The sequence below is a fragment of the Akebia trifoliata genome, chromosome 11 (genome assembly GCF_017979445.1).
Source record: "Akebia trifoliata isolate Shusen 1 chromosome 11, ASM1797944v1, whole genome shotgun sequence".
In the NCBI taxonomy this organism is placed as follows: domain Eukaryota; kingdom Viridiplantae; phylum Streptophyta; class Magnoliopsida; order Ranunculales; family Lardizabalaceae; genus Akebia; species Akebia trifoliata.
Window position 1 is genome coordinate 19,802,302 of NC_141385.1, and position 25,744 is coordinate 19,828,045.

The 25,744-nt window shown below is 39.7% G+C and overlaps 1 pseudogene; it reads right to left on the reverse strand.

Moving 5' to 3' along the window:
- The window catches only part of LOC147391097 (putative cytosolic Fe-S cluster assembly factor SPAC806.02c), a 29,270-nt pseudogene extending 22,600 nt beyond the window's left edge, over positions 1-6,670 (reverse strand).
- Positions 6,671-25,744: the final 19,074 nt, after the last annotated feature.

Below are 25,744 nucleotides of genomic sequence, written 5' to 3' on the forward strand. Positions count from 1 at the left end.
TGCCAGCTCAATGCTGATGAAATTACTTTTTCAAAATATTTTTGACTCTGTGTCGATGCCAGCTCCGTGCTGATGCTAACTATAGATACGTGATTTCGCGATTATGATGGCCACATTTACTAAAGTTTGGAGTCACCACCATTCATATTGTAAGTGGGTGTGAATAGTCACCCAATGCACATGTTTTGAAAAATGTGTCATTTTTGACACGTAGTGACTCACGATGGATAAGGTACCGATCAACCTCAAGATCGGGGCAAGCGGCTCTGTTGGAGAAAAGGAAAGGTGTTAGGCACCCTTTTCTCACTACCAAGTGGCAATAATCTCAACTTAACTCGGTCATTTTAATTAAAAAGTACAAAAAATAAAGTGCCACGTGTTGTGCATTTGTACCCTAAGTAGGGATTTATTTTTAGCTTTAGCTTATAAGGATCATCTCATTGAAAGAGTTGACCTTAAAGGGCATTAGCTTTAGACATATATTAAAAAAAATGTTGGCTAAGGTTTCGGATCCATTCTCATGGGTAGAGAAGAACCTGAATTCCAACTTGCCTCAAAATAGTTTTTTAGGATTAAAATCGATTTTATTTTTTGATAGGGATTACAACCCTTATACTTTCGACCGGATAGAAGCCCAATCTACTAGAGATAAGGGAGGTGAGCATTACATCTTAAAGGCCTTCTAAAAATAGAAATAAAAAGAGGAAAGGGGTAATAGAAGAGGGGGATGTAGAGAGTAGAAAAGAAGAGGGGGGAGGTATACTTTGAACCTACCTTGATGCTTTCCTTTTCTTCCATTGCTTTTCTTTTTCTTTTTCTTCAATATCTTCTAAGGTCCTTAATGATTTAGAAAAATGTCACCTTTTTTTTCTTTTTTAATTGAGGGAGTAGGGAAGAGATGATGGGGGAATTAGATTGAATGTAATATTTTTTTTATTGTGAGACTTGGTAAGGTTTTTTTTATAATGAGAGTTGGTAACCTATTTTTGGAAGAGAAAGGGGGTATTTATAGATGTTTAGAGCATATTTTAGGGGTATAATGGGGTGAAGAGTTGAGAGGATGGATAATGGCATGAGTTTTAGAAGTGAAGGGTATGAAATTTTAAATGAAAATGAGGGTAGTTGTGTAATGAGGGAAATGGGTTGTATTTTGACCCAAATGGTTTGGATCTTACCCAAATCCATTTGGGTATAGTGTTTGGTGAGATGAGGAGAGTGATGGTTGATGAAGAGAATGGGGGTGTAAGGTGTTAGGTGTTTGATTGAGTGCTAGGTTGATGGAAGAGATAAGGTGTTTAGATTTGGGGGGATGGTGACATGTAGCAAATATGATGAGAGAATGAGATGATGAGGCATGTTGATTGGTGATGGTGGTTGTTTAATTAGGAAGAAAGGTATGGGTTGATTTGATGATAATGATGGGGAGGTGTGGGTTGTGATGTAAGTTGTTGGAATGTTTTAGGAAAACTGGTGGGTTAGGGTGTAGGGGATATGGGTTGTGACGTGGGTGGTTGATGGTGTTAGAGAATGGTGATAAGTTAGGTTAGGATAGGGTATGGGTTGAGGTGATTTTAGAGAGAAGTGATAGGTAAGATGAATTATTTAAAGAAAGGTGATGGGGATAGGTGATTAGATGAGGGAAGTGGGTGGGGATGATGACATGTGTCACCTTTTGATGTGAAGAGGGTGATTGGTTGATGTGGGTAGTGGTTAATGGGTTATGGGTTATGGATTGGAGGTGGATTGGATATGGATAGTGGCTTGTGGGCTTTTAGTGTATTGGGCTTAGGTTTTAGGAGGGTTGTAGGTTGTTTTGGATTAAGTAGGGTTTGTTTTAGGGTTTAGGTGATATGGGATTAATTTTAGGTTAGGGTGTAAGGTGAAAATTTGGTTTTTGGAGAATTAAGGGTTTATGGGCTTTAAACGGGTTTAGGGTATTTGTGGATTTGAAAGTGGGATGGTGGGGGTTGAAGAAGTGGTAGGCATCCCAAGTCTCAGTTTTTTAATTTATTAATTTTTTTGAGATTTTTGAAATCATTGATTTAATCAAAAATGCCACGTGTTGGTGAATCGAGCTTTTTAGGCCCGTTGGAGAATTTTATCAAGAATTCAAGAAAGTGTAGGGTAGGTCCAATCCCTTTGGTGGGTCGCTTAGACCAGTGGGAGGCCTTAGGGGCCTCGATTCTGTCAAAAATGTCGTTTTCAATGTTTTGGGCCCTTGAGGCCCGTTGACAAATTTTATTGACATTTTCGATTTTGAGAGTGAAGCGGGGTAGGTAGGAATGTACCGAGTCTTTTTCGATGGGCCCGTTAGACCTTTAGGGGGCCTTAAGGGTCTCGATTTGATCAAAATGTCAAGAATTTTGTGATGTGGGCCATTGAGGCCTGTCGCCTCCTTTTGTTTAAAAATTGTTATTTTCGGGCCTCTTTCGAGTATGGGCCCGTTCAAATTAGGGTGTTTACAGCTACTCTTCTTTGTAGGAATTGTGTGCAAAGAACTACAAATAATAGATTAAACCCCTATTTGTACGGGCCAAAATTTTTGTAAAACACGACTTTGAAGTACTGTTTTATTTGATGATTTTTGTAGAAAATAGCTACTCAAGAACAAGATCTGATAGAGTTTTGCCTTATTAATTCCTTGATCTCGATGGCGCGGAGCTCGTGTGAGACCTTGGGTTTGATGAAAATTTGGTGATTTTTGAAATTCAAATATTTTTTCAATCATGTTTTAACAAGTTGAAATTGAATGTGACTCAAAAGGGATTTTGATATTCTTTTTGAATTTTTGAATTTTGACCTTTTTATTTGATTTTTTTTGTGAGAAGGTTCAATCGGATTTGAACAAGCTGGTATGCACATTCTCCTTGCCTAAGGTCCCATTGCAATGGAGTTTGATCAAGCCTATGTTATGGTGTTGAGTTCCCGAGCTCAACCTCTTTCGATTTGGAGAGCACGAAATGACTCCCATCATTGAGGAGATGTCGGGTATGGTTGTTGTTTCACCCTTGCGTGATGGGTACCGAAGTGAGGCTTCCGACTTCTTGGGTATAAATTGCAAGTTTTTGAAGATTTCAAATGGCGGATCGGTCTTGAAGACAATGTCTAAATCCTTTTTGATTGAATGCCTTACGGATCCTTCAAAGCTGTTGATTCACTTTAATGCTCTCACTTTGATGGTGGTGAGTCAACTCTTATTTCCGTGTGGCGAAGACATCATAGATCTTTCTCTTATTCACGTGATTCAACAAGTCCAGAAGGGACACCTCTTGGCACCAATACTTTTGAGCGAAATGTTTCAATCTCTCACGGCTTGTTCGTTTGGTTGTGATCAACTTTTTCGAGGATGCGCTCCACTCCACTTTGGGTTCTTTAGCAGTTTGGATATGATCAAGGTGTGCTCATCCATTGGGTTCGAGAACTCATCTCTGGGAGGTTGTCAGTGTCGATAGTTCCCCGATCACGCCCTAGTGTTTCATCCTTCTTTGAGTATCGAGATCGAGTAGAGGAATCTTAGACCAATCATCATTGAATTCAAGCTATCTGGCTCAAATCCGAGAAGAAAATACAGAAAGAGATTGCTCAGCTGACATCCGAACTTGCCCAGTCAAAATCTAGTGATAGTAGTGAAATGACTAGACTTCGAGCTGAAGTTGCTGAGTTGAGGGACCGACTTGCCCAGTGTCCTCATTTTGATGACTTTGCAATATATTTGGTGAGTCGTGATGTTTCAGATGCCGAAATAGTGATGATGAGTTAGGCTGCCTGGATTCGTGTCTTGGAGGAGCGCCTTGACTCCTTTTTTTATTTCTTACCATGATGTTTGACTGACTACGCTGTAATCTTACCTTTTGTTTTTTCTTAACATTATCTGAATGTATGCAAAATATTGAAAGAGTAATGCAAAGAAAATAGGTTTTGTACTTACTTGGCCTCATGTATATCTATTGTTCCTAAAAACACAAAGTTTTATTGAATGAGTCCTAAATTTATCATCACTGGCCAAAATAGTAGTTTTTGAAATTTTATGAAATATCTTTATCAAATAATTACGATAAATTCAGAGTTTGTGAAATCTTTGGTTGTGATGGTTTTGGTATTTTTGCCAAGTATAGAGAATACAAGCATCAATTACTCTTTTGGTTCCTTTAGAATCATCCCCAGTGCCCTAGTGTTGGAAGACTATTATCTACTTGGACTATTAGTTTTAGGATAGATTTTTGTCGTTCACAGTTTATACTCTTGCGGGCCAGGATTTTTTTTTTACCCTTATTGCTTCTGGCGCCAGTTACGATTTTCACCAGACCCAATTTCCACATTTTTGCGCATCGACGTCCTTTTTAGAATTTTCATCGTGCCGGTGGCTTTGATCTTGCCATAGTCTGATTCTTTTACTCATAGCGCCCTTTCAGGTTTTCATTATGCCCTTTCAGACTATGCTTGTATTTTTTTTGGATTTTTTCATTACAGTTCTTACTCGAAGTCTTTGTGTCTTTATGACTTGCTGACTCAAGTTGAGCTGCGAGATCGGTGATTCTACTCTTGTAGTGGCACTCTTTCTTAAGTAGTAGATCTAGATTCCCCTTTCGAGTTTGTTGACGACTATTCGTGGTTCGGTAACTCAAGTTGAGCCGCGAGATCGGCTATTCTACACTTCAAGTACTCTTTTTTTTTCTAATATCCGACCTAGATTCCTCTCTTGAGTCTTCCAATGACTAACAAAACTTTGAGGTCTGGACCAAGTCGCAGGATCATTGGTGCTGCCATCATCACTGTGTTTCCCTAGAACATTTCCTGATCAGAAATGACTTTTATTGGGATGAAACGTTGGCTTAGGTTTATAACTTAGGCTTATGGTAGTGGAAGGATACAAAAATGATGAGGTCTAGGTTGTGTAGAGTGGGTTGGACTTGGGGTTTATCTATTTATATTTCAAAAAGGTGATCTATATCTCCTCCCAGTATCTCTCGAACTTGTTAAGACTGGAGATTTGGGTTGAGCTCAGATCAAGTGTCCAAGTTTTTGACTTTTTTGATTTTTTTGTGTTTTTAGCCGTTCAGAGTTTATTCTCATGCGAGCTAGGAGTATTTTGATGCTTTCTTTTTAGTTTTTCCTGTTTTTCTTCTCTTTTATCTTTTTTTTTGTAGTTGTTGACTTGCCCAAGTCTTAGGTTAAGAAATGAACGTGATGGCTCAAAAGGGCTGACTAAGGTTAGATTTGTTTGGGATAGCAAAGATAGCCTTTCTTCATCTCAGGGTCAGATCTCAGGTGTAGTACTTCTTAACAGTGTCAACATTAATCGGTTGCGGGAAGACTTGTCCATCCATTTCTGTAAAGATCAGAGCTCCTCTTGTCATTACCTTTTTTACGATGACTGATCCCTCATAATTTCGTCGAAACTTTCCCCTGACGTCTTCTTGGATTGGCAAAATCTTCTTCAAAATAAGGTCTCCTGGTGAGAAATCTCTAGGCTTGACTTTTTTGTTGTAGGCTCGAGTCATTCGTCATTGATAGATCTGTCTATGGTAGATAGCTGCAAGGCATTTTTCTTCAATTAGATTCAGTTGATCAAATCGAGCCTGAATCCATTCAGCTTCATCCAACTCTACTTCTTTCAATATTCGGAGGGAGGGAATCTCAACCTCGACGGGTAAGACTCATTCCATTCCATATACCAATGAATACGGAGTTGCCCCAGTCTAAGTCCTGAATGAGGTTCAATAGGCGTGGAGTATAAAAGGAAACATGTCATGCCAATCTTTGTACGTAACTGCCATCTTCTCAATAATTTCATGATATTCTTATTGGCTACCTCGACTGTTCCGTTCATCTTAGGTCTGTAGGGTACATAATTGTGATGAGTGATCTGAAAGTCTTCGCACATCTTAATCATGTCCTTGTTCTTGAAGTTTTTGGCATTATCAGTTATTAGTCCGTTGGGAAGCCTATATCTACAGATAATGTTATTCTTGACAAACTTCAAGGCGTTACTTTTGGTGACATTGGTATATGGTGCTGCTTCTACCCATTTAGTGAAGTAGTCGATAGCAACTAGGATGAAGCGATGCCCATTTGCAGCTTTTGGCGAGATCTGCCCGATGACGTCCATGTCCCAGAGTGAGAAGGGCCAATGGGTGGTCATATTATGTAGTTCTGAAGGCGAAGCATTGACCTTGTTGGCATATATCTGACATAGATGGCATTTGCAGACATGCTGATAGCAGTCACTCTCCATTGTCAACCAATAGTGTTACATTCGCATGATCTTCTTGGCAAGCATGTGATCATTCATGTGGGGTCCACAGACTCCACCATGTACAATCTCAATTAGTCATTTTGCTTCTGTTTCTACTACATACCTAAGTAAGACCTCGTGATGTGATTTCTTGTATAGAATACCGTTACTTAAAAAGAATTGCCCCGCTAATATTTGAATGGTCTTGTGATCATTTGACGTTGCATCTGAGGAGAGGGTTCGATCTTTGAGATATGCCTTGATGTCCGAGTACCATGTCTTTTGTTCGGATTCTTCTACTTCAACGGGTAAGCAATAAGTCGGCTCATTTTGAATTTCAATCTCAATAGGGTCGATGACTAGATCTTCTGAAATGCTGATCATAGAGGCGATCGTAACTGGTGCATCTGCGAATTGATTCTTAGCTCTCAACATATATGTGAATGAAATCATTCTAAAGCTTGAACTCAATTCTTTGAGATATTCATGGTAAGGGATCAATCTATGTTCTTGGGTCTTCCATTCTCCAGTCGTCTGACAAACTACTAAGCTTGAATCTCCGAAAATATCGATTTCATCTACCTCGAGATCCAGTGTTGATTTCAACCCTGCTATGCATGCTTCATATTCAGCGTCGTTGTTAGAACATTGGAACTTCAGTTTGATTACAATTGGCATATGGGACCCATCTGGTTTGATCAAGACTGTCCCTATTCCATTTTCTTTCTGATTAGCTACTCCGTCGAAGTACATCTTCCAGCTCGGTTCTTCGTCATCGTCCTCAATCTCAGTGAATAGTATGGCTTCATCGGGGAAGTTTATCTTCAATAGATCGTAATTAGGCAACGGGTGCCCGACGAGGTAATCGGTGATGGCTTGCCCTTTGATGGCCTTCCAAGTGACATAGGTGATGTCAAACTCAGATAATAATAACTGTCACTTCGTTGTATCACCTGTTAATACCAGTTTGTCGAAAATGTATTTTAGGGGATCCATTCTGGCAATAAGCATAATTGAGTAACTAAGAAAATAATGACGTAGTCGTTGAGATGTCCAGACTAATGCCCAACAAGTCTTCTCAAGCATTGAATATTTTACTTCGTCCTCGGTGAATTTCTTGCTAAGATGGTAGATGGCCTGTCCCTTTCATCCTGATTCATCATGTTGTCCTAGCACACACCCCATTGATGTTTCTTGCATTGAGATGTACATCAGCAGAGGTCGCCCTGGAGTAGGAGGGACTAAGACTGGTGGATTGAGCTGATATTGCTTGATCTTGTCCAATGCTTCCTGACAGTCTTTGTTCCACTTCTTCGATGTGTCCTTCCTGAGAGCTTGAATACTGGCTCACAGATGGGTGTGAGTTGAGCAATGAAATGGCTAAAATAATGTATTCTCCCCAGAAAGTCCCAAACGTCTCTTTCTGAAACAGGTGCCTTCATTTCTAAGATATACTTAGTTTTCGCAAGATCTATCTCAATGCCCCTTCTGCTGACGATGAACCCCAATAACTTGCCCAATGTTGCCCTGAATACACACTTTGCTGGATTGAGCCTTAAGCTGTACTTCCTTAGCCTGTCGAACAGTTTCTTGAGATTTACCAGATGATCTTCTTCTATGCTAAATTTAGCGATCATGTCATCTATGTAGACCTCTATTTCCTTGTGGATCATATAATGGAATAATGTGGTCATTGCCCATTGGTAAGTCGCCCCTATGTTCTTCAGCCCGAATGGCATGACTTTGTAGTGGAAAGTACCACATGATGTGATAAATGCAATCTTTTCCTGGTCTTATTCTGTCATTTTTATTTGATTATAACCTGAGAAGCCATCCATGAACGAGAACATGTCGTGCCCTGCTGTACTATCGACTAAAGTGTCGATGTGTGGTAATGGGAAGTCATCCTTAGGACTGGTCTTGTTCAAGTCTCGATAATCAACACACATGCGTATCTTCCCATCTTTCTTCGGTACTAGGATAACATTAGCCAACCACTCAGGGTACATAGAGATTGCAAGAAACCCTGCTTTGAACTGCTTCATGATCTCATCTTTGACCTTGAGGGTCTATTCTAGTTTTAGCCTTCTTAGTTTCTACTTGATCGGGTTTGCTTCTAGAGGTAATTGGTAACTTGTGTACAACAAGATCTGTATCTAAACATGGCATATCCCTGTACGACCATGCAAAGACGTCCTAATACTTTCGTAAGAGTTTGACCATTTCTTCTTTCTGTTGCGACGTTAATAAGACTCCGATCTTGATAATTCGTGGGTCCACTTTGGTACCAAGATTGATTGAATTTGTATCCTCGATGTTTGGCTAAACACCTTTCTCGTGACGTTCCACCAAGTCTTTAATTTCTTTGGGTGGGTACTCCATTTCATCCTCAAACTCTTCTTCGATCCCCATGAGGTCAAAGTCGAGTTCAAGATAAAACTCATACTCGTCTCTTTCAAACTGGGTTCTATCTAGATACTCATTTGATTGAAATAGATCCCTTGAAAACACTTTTTTTGGTTTTTGAGAAATATCTATTTTTTTTAGTTTTGAAAGATTTTTTATTTTTTATCTTTTGAGAAATTTTTTATTTTTTTACTTTTTAAGTAGTATTTGTTTTTTTGTGATTTTCTGAATACTTGAAATAAGAAAAACAATCATGTAAATTTGTTAATAAAGATAGGGAGCCCTCAAAACAGTCTTTACCCGAGGATGAGGGCTCATTATGATCTTCGGGCAAACTAGATCGTTTAACGGCATTTTTTTGGAGACCTCAATAGCCTCGAGGGTTAATAGGAATTCATCCCAATTGTGCAATATCTCCCCTTCTCTAAGGGGGCGGATGAGATGGGAAAGTGATTTGTTGGGTGGTTTGGTCAGTGGTTCAGAGATGACCATGATCTCCGATTGACTGTTGTCAGGTTGGGGCGCAGTCACTCCCAAGCTTGGTGGGATGATGACTGACACCTAGTCAATACTGATAGGGAAAGGTGATTCATTCCCCTTTCTTTTGATGATTTTTACCTTTGTGGATTCTGGAGTTGTCTCTGATAGACTTTTATCTGAATCCCCATTGAATAAGTCATCAATGCCTTCTATGAAGGATGGTTGGAACTCAATAACTGAGTCTTCTTGAATATGCACAGGTTTGAAATTTACCGTTTTTGGTTTTCTTATCGATTTTGTCGGTAAAGGTTCTGATAAGCTGTCAAGTCTAGTCTGTGATTTTGGAAAGCTGACACTGATATGAGAGACTCTTCCTAAATTCCAGACATTCGATTCATGATTTTACTTTCTTGCTAGTCAAAACTTTTTGTTCTTGTCGTTCATTTCTGCTATATCCTTTTTCATGGGCCTAAACCCCAAACCGAAATAAGGAGTAGTGTGATTTTCTGCTTCGACCGGTGTAGCTTTTCCTTTCCCTCCTGGTCCCAACCCTTGTCTGGGTTGGTAACCTGATTTCTTCAGAGCTCACCCGACCATTAGATTCGCCCTTGATAGTTCCGCTTTCACTTTCTCTTTCCCCTTCTCAACATGATTGACAACAGCGAAACTGATAGGAGTGATAGAGTGTTTTATCCTTCATCATCTCAATGTTGATAAAGGGAACGTCCGGAGCTCTCCCGACTGGAATCAAGTTTTCTACTAGTAGAGAAATCATCCTTTGCCCCATGATAAATTTGACTTTTTGGTGCAAGGAGAAAGGCATTACCCCAGCAATATGGATCCACGGCCTGCCCAGTAGTAAGTTGAAGGTTGTTGGTATTTCCATGAACTCGAATGTTACCTCGAAGGGTTAAGGACCTATAGTAATCGATAGGTCTACCTCTCCTAAAGAGTCTCTTCTTGAACTGTCAAAGCCTCGAACAACCTTGTTGTTGGGCTTGACATGTGACCAATCAGCATTGAGTTTTCAGAAAGTTTCAAGAGGACAAACATTAAGGGCCGACCCTTTGTCGATTAGTACTCTGGCCACCATCATGCCCTTGCACATGACCATGATATTCAGTGGTTCAACGTGCCCCCGCCCTTCTGGCACGAATTCACTTTCTGTGAAAATAATGGGATTGGGGGCCATGATCTGATCAACTGTCTGTTCTAACTGTGCCGACGAAGTGGGTGCAGGCACGTGTGACTTTCCCAACACTCTTAGCAATACCTCTTAATGTTCTTCGGATTTTTGTAAGAGACCCAGAATCTGATCTGAGCAGGTTGTTTGTTCAGCTGGTCCACAATATTATGCTCACTCTTGCAAATAAGCTTAATGAAGTATGCAGCCTCTTTATCTGACACCTTCACTTTCTCTTCTTTTTGGTCATCCTCGTACATTTTGCCCTTCTCCTTTTTTATCTTCTCTTCATTTTCTGTCCCTTTTGTTGCTTATTTTGTTTCTTCTTTGATACTTTCCCCTTTTTCTGGTAAATTTTGGCACCTCCCTACCTTTGTCATAAGGCCAATATCAGCCACCATTATTTGTTTCATGGTTTCGACCCCTATGGTTGTGGTGACGGTGGTCTCGTAGCTCCAAGGAACTGGTTTAAGTGAGCGGATGGTCATCGGAAGTGGATCAAGTTTTACATTAAGAATGAGGGGTGGTGGTGATGATTTGGATGTGGTGGTAATAGGAGGAGTTGCGTGAGGAGTTGATGGATTGTATGGGCTGACGAGTGGTGGACGTGAGGATGAGGTGTATAGTATATGAAGGGGGGTCGAGTCATATTTTGAGGACTTGGCAATGTGTAAGATATGATGAAAGGTGGTCGAGTGGTAGCATTGGGATCTTGATGAGTAGGATGAAGGGTGAGGTTGACCATTCTGAGTGGTAGGTGTGAATGTTGAGATGAGTTGGATGCGTATTGGTTGACAGTGTAAATTATTGATATTTCTGGTCCCTGAGTAAAATGGATTCTGATTTTCGATCCCGTAGGAGCTATCAAAAGTTGATGGATTGAAGTCGAGTTTCCTGAAAATGACATTTACCCTGTGCCCGCTTCCCTCTTCATTATGAATAGGTAGAGGGTTTTGGTTGATGTTTTGTTGTTGGGGTGAGTTGGTAGGTCCATCCAATATGAGTGTCTTTTTATCTATCAAATTCTGTAACTAGTGCTTAAGTTGCCAACATTAATCTGTAGAGTACCTTGGTGCACCCATATGAAATTCGTAGAACAAATTAGGGTTGTATCCTGACCCATCAGCTGTCTCGGGATTTGGTGGACGTTTTACGATATACTCACCCCTGAGTAAGATTGGCAGTAATTCTGATAGTGTCATAGGTAACCTGGTAAACATTCTATTTACCCTATTGGGTCGTGCCTGCTGGTTCTGTCCATATAGTGGTACCTGTTGTGCGACTGGTGGGGGATTTACCCTGAATTGGTTTTGAGGTGCAGGGTTCTAAACTGGTGGAGGTGTCGAAATCCATGAAGTTGATGGTGCTTGTGGTTTTGGGGCTAGTGAAGGGATGAAAATGGGTCGGTTTGGCTGTACGTTGTTGACCTGTGGTTCTTCCCTCTTCTTTCCCATAGGCACTAGCTTTATCTGAGAAAGGATTCCTGTTGTTGTCCCTAGACTTGTAAAATCAAAGATTAGACCGGTTTGGATCCCATCCTCGACTCGGTCTGCTACTTGTACCAGATTCGAGAATGTGCCTGTCGTGTGCCCTACCAGATGAGTATAGCCTAGTGTCAAGATAAACGTGGTGTTCATCTATTGCTCGGTCATTGCAAGCCTTACTTGTGAAGCTGACTCTTGCCACTTTTGTGCATACTCTTTTACCGTTTCTCTTTGTTTTCTTGTCATCTTGGCCATGTTGTTCCGATTCATACCAACATCTGTATTGAACCGATAATTATGCCAGAACATCTCAGCTAGGTCCTGCCAGTTCTTAATGAGTGTGTGGTCCAATCCGAAAAATCATTTGAGGGCTGGTCCCGTCAGATTCCTTTGAAACAACTGTACTAGCAACCTGTCATCCTTGCCATATTGGCACATAGACTCACAATATACTTTCTAGTGTGACAACGGACACCCCACCCCATTATATTTCTCAAATTTCGGACACTTGAACTTGGTCGGCAATTGTGTATTAGGATGAAAGCAGAGGTCCTTAAATCGAGTTCTACTCATGGTATTGAGGCCTTTCATCTTTCTCATTTCTTCTTGTAGAGACTTGATTTGTTGAGCCAATTTTTTGTCCGTCGTACTTTTGACTTCTATGGCCCTATACTCGCATTCGTCATCAGGAATGACCGCAGGGGGTAGTCGATTATGTGGACTATAAAGTGGGGGTCCTTGGTATTCCGGCACTACGGGAGACATAGTGGTCTGTGGTCCTTGTGGAGGTTGCTCGGGTAGATCCTGGTTTAACCCTGATGCAAGGTGTTGTATTGTCTAGGCTTGTATGATGCTGGCATTGGCTAACACGACACTCGGCATCTTTTCTTGCTTCTCAATCATTTTCAATAGTGCTGCTATTTTGGGATCCGCATCTGACGTTTCATCTACTGTGGGCTGTGCTGGTTCAGAAGAACTCATGGTGATAGTGGAAGATCTGAGAAAATACAGAGGTACCTCTGGCTGTTTATATTTTTTTGCTTGGCCACTTGTGGGTACAGAAGACCAAACGTTACTATCTTATTTGCAAAACATGAAGATGCATGATGTTTTATTAGGTCGGGTCAAGTTATTTATTATAAGGTAAACGAGTTTTAAAACAAAGGGTTTCTCGGCATGGAGCTGGCATCAACACAGAGTTGGCATCAGTGCGGAGCTGGATTGTATTTGGAAAAGAATTATCTTAGCACGGGTTGGCGTCAACATGGAGTTGGCATCAGCACGGAGCTGGATTGGTTTTGAATCATTAGCACGGAGCTGGTATTGACCCGGAATCGGTATAAATTTAAAAATGATTTCATCAGCACGGAGCTAGCATCGACATGGGAGTTAGTAAAATATTTAAAAATTATTTCATCAGCACAGAACTGGAATCGACACGGAGTCGATAAAATTTTTTAAAAAAGAATTACATCAGCACGGAGTTGGCATCAACACGGAGTTGGCATCAGCAAGGAGTTGACATCAACACGGAGTTGGCATCAGCACGGAGCTAGCATCGACAAAGAATCGATAAAATATTTTGAAAAAAAAATTACATTAGCGCGAAGCTGGCATCAACACGAAGTCGGTAAAATATGTATATATATATATATATATATATATTTTTTAAAGATTTATCTTGGCATCAACATGGAGTTGTCATCAGCACAGAGTTGGCATCGACACGGAGTCGATAAAATATTTTGAAAAAGGGAATTTCATCAGCACGGAGCTAGCATCGACACGGAGTCGGTAAAACCTTTTGAAAAAATAATTACATCAGTGCGAAGCTGGCATCGACACGGAGTCTGTACAATATTTTTTTTGAAAAAAGAATTATCTCAGCATAGAGCTGGCATCGACACGGAGTCGACATCAGCACGGAGCTGGCATCGACGCGGAGTCGGCATCAACACGGAGTTGGCATCAACATGGAGTTGGCATCAGTATGGAGCTGGCATCAACATGGAGTCGGTATAACATTGAGAAAAACAATTACATTAGCACGGGACTGACATTGACACGGAGTCGGTATAACATTTTGAAAAAGTTGATTACTACACACAAGTCAAGTTGAAAAGATGTTGTTTTTGTTAGCCCTCAATCCAATTCTATGAAATCAATGCCGGCCAGTCAGATCTCCAGGGAAGAGGTGGTGCACAATGGCACTCTTGAATCACCTCATTTCCTTGAATAGATATAGTATATCCCCCTTGTATCAATAGAGCAAGATTTTTTAGGCACCGACTTTGATTGAAAAAGGACTGCAATTGGCACTTTAAAATTTTTTTTTTTTGGTTGAAAAAGATTGAATTTGTTTGAGTTGATTGATCAGTTTTCAGCCTTGTTAGATCATATATGGATCATGGACATGGTTCGGTATGGGTCATGGACCCGATTCGTAGTGGATCTGGGTCGTGGACCCAGTTGAAATGGATTTAGGTTGTGAACCCAGTTGTAGTAGATCTAGGTTGTGAACCCAATTGAAATGGATTTAGGTCGTGGGCCCAGTTGTAGTGAATCTGGGTAGTGGACCCAGTTGAAATGGATCTGGGTCATAGACACAGTTGTAATGGATCTAGGTCAGAGACCCAATTGTAGTGGATCGGGGTCGTGAACCCAATTGAAATGGATTTGGGTTGTGGACCCAGTTGTAGTGGATCTGGGTCGTGGACCCAGTTGAAATGGATATGAGTCATGGACCCATTTGTAAGTGGATATGGGTCTCGGACCCAATTAGAAGTGGGCATGGGTCGTGGACTTATTTTGGATGGATATGGGTCGTGGACCCATTTCAAAGTGGGTATGAGTCGTGGACCCCTTTAGAAGTAGGTATGGGTCAATGTCCCATTTTGGATGGATATGGGTCTGGGTCGTGGACCCAATTGTACTGAATTTGGGTCGTGGACCCAATTGTAGTGGATCTGGGTCGTGGACCCAATTATAGTGATCTGGGTCGTGAACCCAATTGAAATGGATCTGGGTCGTAAACCAAATTGAAATGAATCTGGGTCGTGGACCTAATTGTAGTATAGCTGGGTCATGAACCCAATTGAAATAGATCTGGGTCGTGGACCTAGTGTTTACCAGATTACCTATGACACTATCAGAATTACTGCCAATCTTACTCAGGGGTAAATATCTTGTAAAACGTTTACTAAATCTTGAGGCTGCTAAAAAGCCAGGGTACAACCCCAACTTGTTTTGTGAATTTCACATGGGTACACCAAGGCACTCTACAGATCAATGTTGGCAACTCAAGCACCAAGTGTAGAATTTGATAGATAAGAAGGCACTTATATTGGATGGGTCAGCAAATCCCACTCAGTGGCAAAACATCAATCAAAACCCTCTACCCACCCACAACGGAGGGGAAAATGGGCACAGAGTGCTTGTCATTCACGGGGAACTCAACTTCAATCCATCAGATTTGATAGCGCCTATCAAGGTAAAAGTCAGGGTTCACTTAACAAAGAAAGCATAAACGCCTATGGTCAACACAGTCAACAATTATACAATAAATCCACCTCAAACACACAATTGCCTCTCAAAATGGCTGATCTCACCATCCATCCCACTCATCAAAATACTACTACCCGACCACTTCTCATCATACCTTACACCTTGCCAAGTCCTCAAAATATAACCCGACCCCTCCTTCATATACCATACACCTCATCCTCACGTCCACCATTCATCATTCCATACACTCCATTAACTCCACATGTAACTCCTCCTATCACCACCATACCCAAATCATCACCACCACCCCTTATTCTCAATGTAAAGCCCGATCCACCTCCAAAAACCATATGTTTACCTAAATCATTACCCTATAGCTCTAACCAAGCAGTTCCCTGAAGTTACGAGACAATTATCACCACATCGGCATCGAAACGATGAAAAAAGCTATGGTGGCCGACATTGGTCGTATGACAAGAGAAGGGAGGTGTCAGAGGGTACCAGTAAAAGGGGTAAGCATCAGGGAGGAGACAAAAGAAAAGAAAAAGGGGACGGATTATAAGGAGAGAAGAAAGGAAAAGGGAAAGGACAAGATGAATAAGGACGACAAGGAAAAGGAAAAGGCAAAAGTGACAGATAAAGAGGTTGCAAACTTCATTAAGCTCATTCGTAAGAGTGAGCATAATATAGTGAAACGATTGAACAATTAGCCAGTTCAGATTAGCATTCTGGGTCTGCTGCAAAAGTCAGAGGAACACCAAAAAGTATTGTTGAGAATTCTAGGGAAGTCACATCTACCTTCGACCACTTCGCCTGCATAGTTAAAACAAACGGTTGGTTAGATCATGGCCCCCAACCCCATCATCTTTATAGAAAACGAATTTGTGCCAGAGGGACGGGGGCACGTGGAGCCGTTAAACATCATAGTCATCTGCAAGGGCATGATGGTGGCCAGAGTATTGATTGATAATGGCTCAGTCCTCAATGTCTGTCCTCTTGAAACCTTCTGAAAAATAAATGCAGACTGGTCACACGTCAAACCTACCAACAAGGCTGTCTGAGATTTTAACAGTTCAAGAAGGGATTCCCTGAGAGAGGTGGATTTACCGATCACTATAGGACCCTATACCTTCTAGGTAACGTTTGAGGTCATGGAGATACCGACAACCTTCAACTTACTACTAGGTAGACCATGGATCCACATAGCAGGGGCTGTGCCTTCCTCGTTGCACCAAAGAGTCAAATTGATCATGAGCCAGAGTATGATATTAGTATTGGCAGAGAACCTTATTCCAGCTGGGAAAGCTCCGGATGTGCCATTCATTGACATTGAAATGAAAAAGGATAAGGTACTCTACCATTCCTATCAATTTGCTGCTGTTAACCATGTGGAAAAAGGGAAGGAGAAGGTAAATGCAGAGCTATCAAAAGTAAATCTAATGATTGGTTAGGTTTTAAAGAGAGTAGGTTACCGACTCAAACATGGGTTGGGACCAAGAGGAAAAGGGAAAGCTATACTAGTCGAAGCAAAATAGCATACTCCTTATTTTGGTATGGGGTTTAGGCCCACGAAAAAAGATATAGTAGAAATGAACGACAAAAAAAAAGAACTTCGACTAGTGAAAAAGCAAAATCGTGAACCGAATGTCTGAAATTTGGGTAGAGTCCCTCATATCAGCGTTAGCTTCCTGAAATCTCAGGTTAGACCCGGTAGTCTATCAGAACCCTTGCCAACAAAGCTAGTCAGAAAGCGAAAAGCAGTAAACTTCAAACTTGTGCACATTCAAGAAGACTCAGTTGTTGAGTCCCAATCATCCTTCGTAAAAGGCATTGATATCTTATTCAATAGGGATTCCAATGAAAGTTTATTAGAAACCGCTCTAGAATCCACAAAAGTGGAAATCACCAAAAGCAAAGGGAATGAATCACCTTTCCCTATCAGCATTAGCTAGGCATGAACCATCATCCCACCAAGTTTGGGGAGAACTATGCCTAATTCTGACAACAAAGATCAATCGGAGATAATGATCATCTCCGAACCACCGACCAAACCACCCAACAAATCAGTTTCCCATCTCATCTGCCCCCTCGGAGAAGGGGAAGTTCTGAACAACTGGGAGGAATTCCCGTTAACCCTTGAGGCTATTGAGGCCTCCAAAAAAAATACTGTTAAATGAATCTAGTTGGCCTGAGGATTATAACGAACCCTCATCCTCGGGTAAAGATTGTTTTGAGGGCTCTTTATTTTTATTAATGAATTTGGATGATTGTTCTTCTTATTTCAGGTATCCAGAAAATCACAAAAAAAATAAATATTACTCAAAAACCAAAATAATCAAAAATTTCTCAAAAATCAAAAAAATAAAAAATCTTTCAAAATTACAAAAAAATAGATATTTTATAAAAACCAAAAAAAGAGTTTTCGAGGGATCTGTCTCGATCAAATGAGTAACCAGATAAAACAGAGTTTGAAAAGGATGAGCATGATTTTGATTTAAACTCGACTTTGACCTCATGGGGATTGAAGAAGAGTCTGAGGATGAAATGGAGTACCCACCTAAAGAAATTGAAGAACGTCATGAGAAATGTGTTCAGCCAAACATCGAGGATACATACTCAATCAATCTTGGTACCGAAGAAGACCCACGATTCATCAAAATCGGAGTCTTTTTAACATCACAACAAAAGAAAGAAATAATCAAACTCTTGCAAAATTATTAAGACATCTTTGCATGGTCATACAGAGATATGCCTAGGCTAGACATTGATGTTGCTGTCCACAAGCTACCCATTGCTCCAGGAAGCAAGTCGATCAAGCAAAAACTAAGAAGGTTGAAGCTAGAATGAACCCTCAAAGTCAAGGATGAGGTCATGAAGTAATTCGAAGCTGGATTTCTTGCAGTCTATACGTACCCCGAGTAGTTAGCTAACGTTGTCCTACTACCCAAGAAAGATGGGAAGGTACGCATGTGTGTTGACTACTGAGACTTGAACAAGGCCAGTCCCAAGGATAATTTTCCACTTCCACACATTGACACTCTAGTTGATAGTACAACAGTACACGATATGTTCTCATTTATGGATGGCTTCTCAGGCTATAACCAGATAAAAATGATAGAAATAAATCAGGAAAAGACTTCATTCATCACACCATGGGGTACTTTCCATTACAAAGTCATGCCATTTGGGCTGAAGAACGGAGAGGCAACTTACCAAAGGACAATAACCGCATTATTCCACGATATGATCCATAAAAAAATGGAGGTCTACGTAGATGACATGATCGCTAAATCCGACATTGAAGAAAACCATCTGATAAATCTCAAGAAGTTGTTCGACATGCTAAGGAAGTACAGCTTAAGGCTTAATCCAACACAGTGTGTATTCGGGACAACATCGGGCAAGCTACTAGGATTAATCGTTAGTAGAAGGGGCATCGAGATAGATCCGGCAAAAACCAAGTGTATCCTCGAGATGAAGGCACCCGTTTCAGAACGAGTTGTCAGAGCTTTCGTGGGAAGAATACAATATATCAGCCGTTTCATTGCTCAACTCACGCCTATCTGTGGGCCAGTCTTCAAGCTACTCAGAAAAGATACGCCAAAGAAATGGAATAAATGTTGTTAAGAAACATTCGATAAGATCAAGCAATACCTGCTCAATCCCCCAATCTTGGTTCCTCCTACTCCAAGGTGACCTCTGTTGATGTACATCTTGGTGCAAGAAACATCGATGGGGTGTGTACTAGGACAACACGATGAATCTGGACGGAAGGAACATGCTATCTATTATCTTGACAAAAAATTTACTGAATACGGGGCAAAATATTTAATACTTGAGAAGACTTACTGTGCATTAGTCTGGGTATCTCAACGACTATGTCATTATTTGCTTAGTTACTCAACTATGCTTATTGCCAGAATGGACCCCCTAAGGTACTTTTTAGAGAAATCGGCATTAACAGGTCGTACAGCGAAATGGCAACTTTGGTTATCTGAGTTTGACATCACTTATGTCACTCAAAAAGCCATCAAAAGGCAAGCTAGTGTCGATTACCTAGCCGAGCACCCATTGCCTGATTACGAGCCATTAAAGAAGAACTTTCCAGATGAAGCCATACTACTCACTGAAATTGAGGATGATGATGAGGAGGAACCAGGTTGGAAGATGTATTTCAACGGAGCAGCCAATTAGAAAAGAAACGGAATAGGGGTAGTCTTGATCAAGCCAGATAGGTCCCACATGCCAATTGCCATCAGATTAAAGTTCCAATGCTCTAACAATGAGGCTGAATACGAAGCATGTATCGTAAGGTTGAAAGCAATGCTAGATCTCGAGGTAGATGAAATTGATGTGTTCAGAGATTCAAGCCTAGTTGTCTACCAGACAACTTGAGAATGGAAGACCCCAAAACAGAGATTGATCCCTTACCATGAGTATCTCGAAGAATTAAGCTCATGCTTTAACAGGATTTCATTCACATAGATGTCGAGAACTAAAAATCAGTTTGCAGATGCACTAGCTACACTTGCTTCTATGATCAGTATCTCGGAAGACCTAGTCATCGACCCAATTGAGATTGGAATTCAAGATGAGCCGGCCTATTGCTTACCCGTCGAAGTAGAAGAATCCGAAGAAAAACCTTAGTACTCAGACATCAAGGCATATCTCGAAGATCAAACCCTCTCATTAGATGCAATGCCAAATGATCGAAAGACCATTCAAAGATTGGCAGGCCAATTATTTTTGAGCAATGGTATTCTGTACAAGAAATCACATCATGAAGTCTTACTTAGATGTGTAGCAGAAGCAGAAGCGAAGCAACTGATCAAAACTGTACATGGGGCAGTTTGTGGATCCCACATGAATGGTCATATGCTTGCTAAGAAGATCATGTGAATGGGATACTATTGGTCGACAATAGAGAGTGACTGTTATCAGCACGTCCCCAAATGCCATCTATGCCAGATATATGCCAACAAGATCAATGCTCCGCTTTCAGAATTGCATAATATGACCACCCCCTAGCCCTTCTCACTCTAGGGCATGGATGTCATCGGGCAAATCTCGCCAAAAGCTTCGAACGGGCATCGATTCATCCTAGTTACTATTGAATACTTTAACAAGTAAGTAGAAGCTGCTTCATATGCCAACGTCACAAAAAGTAATGTCATGAAGTTTGTCAAAAACAACATCATCTGTAGATATAGACTCCCCAGGGAACTAGTGACCGACAACGCTAAAAACTTTAAGAACAAAGATATGATCAAGATGTGCGAAGACTTCCAGATCACTCATCACAACTCAGTACCATATAGGCCTAAAATGAACGGAACAGTTGAGTCTACCAACAAGAACATCAAAAGGATCATTGAGAAGATGGTATTTACATACAAGGATTGGCACGACATGTTGTGTTTTGCACTTCATGCCTATCGAACCTTATTCAGAACCTCCACTAGGGCAATTCCGTATTCATTGGTATATAAAATGGAAGCAGTCTTACCCATTGAGATTAAGATTCCTTCCCTTCGGATTTTAAAAGAAGCAGCATTGGATGACGTTGAATGGGTTCAAGCTCAGTTCGACTAGTTAAATTTAAAAGTGTCTTGCAGCCATTTACCATGGGCAGATCTATCAACGACGAATAGCTCGTGCCTACAACAAGAAAGTCAAGTCTAGAGATTTCTTGCCAGGAGACCATGTTTTGAAAAAGATTTTGCCAATCCAAGAAGATGTCAGGGGAAAATTCAGACCAAACTACGAGGGACCATTCATTGTGAAAAAGGTAATGATGGGAGGAGCTCTGATCCTTACAGAAATGGACGGACAAGTATTCCCGTAACCGATCAATGCTGACACTATTAAGAAATACTACGCCTAAAAACTGACCTTGAGATGACGAAAGGCCATCTTTACAATCTTAAGCCAACTATCAACCCTAGTCAACCCTTTTGAGCCATCACGTTCATTTCTTTATCTAAGACTGGGGTAAGTCAATAACTACATAATAATAAATATAAAAAAAAAAAGACAAAAGAAAATAAAATCAGAAAAATCAAAAGCATCAAAATATTCTTGGCCCGCATGAGGATAAATTGTAAATTACTAAAAATACAAAAAAATAAAAAAAGTCAAAAAAATATTCAGATACTTAATCTTGGCTCGACCCAAATCTCTAGCCTTAACAAGTTCAAGAGACGCTAGGAGGAAACATAGATCACCTTTTCGAAACAAAAATAGACAAACCCCACGTCTAACCCACTTTAGATAAACTAAGACCCAGACCATAACTTTTTTGTATCATTCCACTACCATAAGCCTAAGCCAACGTTTTGTCCTAATAAAAGTCATTTCTAATCAGGAAATGTTCTAGGACAACATAATGACAATGGCAATACCAATAATCTTGAGACTTGTTCCGAACCTCAAAGACTTGTTAATCGTTGGAAGACTCGAGAGGAGAATCCAGGTCGGATATTCGAAAAAAAAGAGTACTCGAAGTGTAGAGTAGTCGATTTCACGGCTCAACTTAAGTTGTCAAACCACGAATAGTCGTCAGTAAACTCGAGGGGAGAATCTAGATCTATTACTAGAGAAAGAGTGCCACTACAAGAGTAGAGTCGCCGATCTAGCAGCTCAACTTGAATCACTAAGCCACAAAGACACAGAGACTCCGAGCAAGAACTGTAATGTAAAAATCTAAAAAAATACAAAGGGCTTTATGAGTAAAAGAATCAGACTATGGCAAGATCAAAGTCGTCGACATGATGAAAATCCCAAAAAGGATATCGATGCGAAAAAAAATAAAAACCAGGTCTGGTGAAAACCATAACTGGCGCCAAGGACAATAAGGGTAAACAAAAAAAAATCTCCTAGCCCGCAAGAGTATAAATTGTGAACGACAAAATCTTTCCAAAAATCTTGAGGCCCAGGCAGATAACATTTTTCCAATGGGGATGACTCTAAAGGAACCAAAATGATAATTGATACTCGCATCCTTTATGGTTGACAAAATACCAAGATCATTACAACTAAAGATTTTACAAACTTTGAATTTATCATACTCATTTAATAAATACATTCTATTAGATTTCAAAAACTACTATTTTGGCCAATGACGAAAAATCTAAGACTCATTCAACAAAACTTTGTGTTTTCAAGAACAATAGATACACTTGAGGCCAAGTAAGTACAAATCGTATTTTCTTTGCATTAATCTTTCAACATTTTGTATACATTCAGATACTGACAAGAAAATATAAAAAGTGGGAATACAATGCCGTCAGTTAAAAATATCATAGTAAGGAATGAAAAAGGAGTCCAGGCGCTCCTCCAAAGTATGGATCCGGGTAGTCTGGCTCTTCATCACTCTTTCAGCATCTGAAGCATCACGACTTACCAAATATGCCGTGCAATCATCAAAATGAGGACACTAAGCAAGTCTGTCCCTCAACACAGCAACTTCGTCACTAAGCCTAACCACTTCGTCACTGTCACTGATTCTCAATCGGACAAGTTTAGATGTCAGTCGAGCGATCTCTTTCTGTATTTTCTTCTCAAACTTGACCCAAATAGCCTGAATTAGACGATAATTGATTTGAGACTCCTCTACTCGATCTAAATAATCAAAGAAAGATGAAGCACCAGGACGTGTTCATCTTTAGTCATCACTCCATCCTTAATTAAATCTCTTTATCTATTTAGGGTCATTCTAAATAACCCTCGATTGAATCATAAGAAAATTACGTGCCAAATAGAAATATTCAAAATTGAATCAATAGAAGATAATACGTAAAGAATAAGATCTCCCAATAAATAACAATATGCTATCAACCATTCTCATGCCCTTAACCTCCCGATATCATGCCTTATTTTGGGTTATCCCAAATGTCCCTTAAACAAGTCATAGCAATTAATCCAAACAATGTCGAGAGAGCGCAATAGTCCTAACAAATAATCGAACCAAATAATCTAAAAACAAACATAATAATAAAAAACCTAGGTCTAAATGGCAATATTATCAAACTTGGGGTTTTTCAAGTCTGATCCTCAAAAGTCCATAGCGGAGTCGCCACTGAAAGCGTCCTCGATCCGCGGGATGCGCGGATCCACTTTTGACCCTTGAGGTTTAGGAGTCGCCACTTAGTTATTACGGTCTAGGAACCGATCAATGACTCTAAACGGATAAAGAACTAATCTAGAACATAAAAAAAAACTGAATTCGGGGATCATGTTACGGTGTTGGAAGGTGTTAGGCACCAACCCCGCCTGGCCAAAGTCGGTCTCTACTAATTTCTCAAATAAGTTACATTGCTAAAAAAAACCTAGATAATAAAAAAAAAGAAGAAATTATACCTTTTCGATAGCAAAGACCTTGTTCCCTCAGATCCGACAAAAACTGCTCCTTGTACCGTATTCCTTGCTTCGTTCTATCTCCGGATTTGATTTCTGATCTCCGAGGTAAGGTATCTCCTTTTTTATCTGGATTCTTCGAGTTTGTTATGGATTTTGGGGTGTTTTGGAAGGACGTTTAGGTATTTTTAGGCTAAAATCGAAGGAGGGATGTTAGGTAAGGAGTTGGGACTCCAAAACTAGGATTTATGGGAGGCTAGGGGGGCTTTTAAACCTACTTCTCTTAGGGTTTATGATTTGATACGAAAATAGGGTGTGAGGACCTCTATTTATAGATTTTTTTAGGGGTTGATTTAAATAGAATTAGTGTTTAATTAGAGTTCTTTTAATTAGAGTTGTGTTTTAGTTAGAATTGTTTTAAGTAGAGTTGTGTTTTAATTAGAATTATTTTAGGTGGAGTTGTGTTTTAGTTAGAACTCTATTAGATAGAGTTATTATTTAATTAGAACTCTATTGTGATTTTGACTTTTGGTCTTATTTGATTGACTTTTAATATTTTGACTTTAGTCTTAATTGATTGACTTTTAATATCTTGACTTCAATCTTGCTTAATTGACTTTAATTTTGACTTTAGTCTTACTTGATTGACTTTAATACCTTGACTTTTAGTCTTGCTTGATTGACTTTAAATTTTTGGAGAACCCCCCTCTATTATATCTTTAATTCTTTGGACCCCCAAATGGAGGGGTCCTTAAAGAAATATCTCACGAACCCTCAACAATTTTTCATGAGAGACCGATTGATAGATTTTTTTAGTTCAAAATTTTTAATTAATTTCATTAATGTTTCACTTTAATTATTTAATATTTTATTTATTAATTTCAAAATTTTTAATTATGAAAATTGTGAAATTACCGTTTTACCCCCGAAGAGGACTTTTCACGTTTTAAGTCGGTTTTTAATGTTTTAGGATGTTTTAGAATCGATTTTTCGTTAGGAATTTAATGAAAATATTAGTTTGTGTCGTTTATGAAATTTTTTGTGTGAAATGGTCATGAACTTTATGAGTGGCATTTTCGTAATTTTGTCGAATTCTGTTAAAATTGGTGAAATGACTTATTTGGTTTTGATTTGTTGTTTTATGTGTTTGAATGGGTTTTCCTAAGCGTAACGTAGGCTCTAGGGATATTTTAAGATTAGGGGTATTTTGGTAATTTGATAATTTTTTTAGTGATTTTTATCGTGAAACTTCTTTTTGTTTGCAAGATGATGATTTCTATGTTTTTGGGGTCGTATTTTCCTAGAGTAGCGTGGTTTATGATGTTTTGTCAGTTCGAGATACCTTATTCGAATTTCTAAAACATTTCTGGTAACAAAATAAAATATTGGAATAAACATCCATCATTGGGAATCGTTGCGATCGGGTTGACGAATTGATTAATCAGGCGGATACAAAAATGGGGTGCCTACAGATGCCCCTCTTTGGCAGAGGGTTGAAGCAAACTAGATAGCAAATCTATTTTGATAGATAGTGCGATATCCGAATGCTAAAACTAGTGACAGTTCATTTTGCAGCCTGATTTAACAATTCGTCGGGGCGTTCGGATCCTTAAGCGTAAAACTTTCCCCGAACTAAAAGGTTGTCAGGTCCTTGAGCGAGAACTCTCATTGACAGTGTCAGATCCTTGAATTTTAGAAAATTCTCCTTGACTGATGAACAAATGTGCAAGTGTCTGCATTGTGTGAAACTGAGTAAAATCTGAGTAAAACAAAACTCGAGAAAATTTGAATGATATTTGAGACAAATCTGAGTAAAAGTTGAGAGAAAGTTAAATGTCCTACTCTACCTACTCTAGGTAAAAGAGTAATGAATTTTTTTTTTGAGAGTCTTACTCTACCTACTCAGAGTGAAAGAGTAATGCACTAATTTTTTTTTTTTGGAAATTCTACTCTACCTACCCGGAGTGAAAGAGTAATGAACTATTTTTTTTTTGAAAGTTCTACTTTACCTACTCGGAGTGAAATAATAATGAACTAAACTTTTTGAGAGTCCTACTCTACCTGCCCAGGGTGAAAGAGTAATGAACTAATTTGTTT